General features: G+C 37.5%; 1 protein-coding gene across 1 annotated transcript in view; it reads right to left on the bottom strand.

The window, feature by feature from the left end:
• Txlnb (taxilin beta) overlaps positions 1–1,220 on the bottom strand; it is a 50,817-nt gene that overhangs the window by 4,496 nt on the left and 45,101 nt on the right. The window lies entirely within an intron of this gene.

Genomic DNA, 1,220 nt, shown 5'->3' on the forward strand with positions numbered 1-1,220 from the left:
TTTATCGAGATCTAGGAATCAGCTTGCAATTTGGATTGTTCCCTTTACTAATGAGGAGAAAGGTACTGTGGCTTTTGGCCATTAAAATGTTGATAAGAACAGCACATTTGAGAAGTAGACACACAAAAGCAACCGTCCCTTTTCTCCATGTTGTTGGAAAGCTTATAAAACATGATTATATACACTATTCATTTAATCTTTGAAATGTTCCCACAGGAAGTTTTATTTTTGCCCTTCACAGATGGGGAAACCGAGAGAACAGAGTGCTTTTAAGTGAGTTGACAAGGAGTAGAAGTGAATTCATGTCGTTACATTTCATGCAACACATGCAGGGTGTCTGCTGGCGTCCAGGCAGAGGTGGTTATGGGGGACACAGAAATGCTGACATGGAACCTAAGTTTTTGAAAGCTGGGGCTACTCATAGCCCCTCATCGTAGGACCTCCTCTGGAAAGTACCCATACACGATTTACAAGCAGGGTGGTTTCCTTAGATGCGTGGCTAGGCATTTGCCCAAAGCTGGGAACTCCTGGAGACTAGAGGCTGGGCAAGGTGGTCAGCTCTGGCTCTGAGATGAACTAGGTAAGTCCTGAGCAGTTTTTTAAAATTTGATCACATATTAAACAAGTTAGTAGTTTATAAACTTTTAAGGTCATTAATCTTTTCAAGAATTTGTTGAAATAAATGGGATCACACTTCAGAGAAATGAGAAAATGTGCATTAGACTTCCCCCATCTTATTTGCAGGGAATTCTCATGGAAACTATCAAAGTCCATCAATAGACTAGAGTTTGACAACTCTTGATGTGCTATTTATTCCTATTTTAAAATACATAATTTTGAAATTAAAACATCTTCTGTCTCCTTTGGTCCAGTCATTCTAGAATATTAAAATAAATTAATGGCTAGATACACCATGAAGCAAAAAACTCTAACTTTTAACAAATACTGACTTCTTAAATTTGCTCGCTTAATTGTGAAATCTGTCATATTATTTCACGGAGATGCTTTTAAAAGGCTCCTTTCTCCACTTAAAAAGGCTTGATGCCAATGCTTATTCAGAAACACAGTTCTGGTGCTGATTGTACATTGCCAAAACGCTGAGATTAACAAAACTTAAATATACATTTTGGTTGCGCATTTCTTGATTAGGTCTTGAGGAAGTTTTGTGCTCTTACATTTGTTTCTTCTTCATAAGAGAGTCTTTTCTGTCTATGACTTAT

Source organism: Octodon degus, unplaced genomic scaffold (genome assembly GCF_000260255.1).
Source record: "Octodon degus isolate 3935 unplaced genomic scaffold, OctDeg1.0 scaffold00024, whole genome shotgun sequence".
Lineage (NCBI taxonomy): Eukaryota > Metazoa > Chordata > Mammalia > Rodentia > Octodontidae > Octodon > Octodon degus.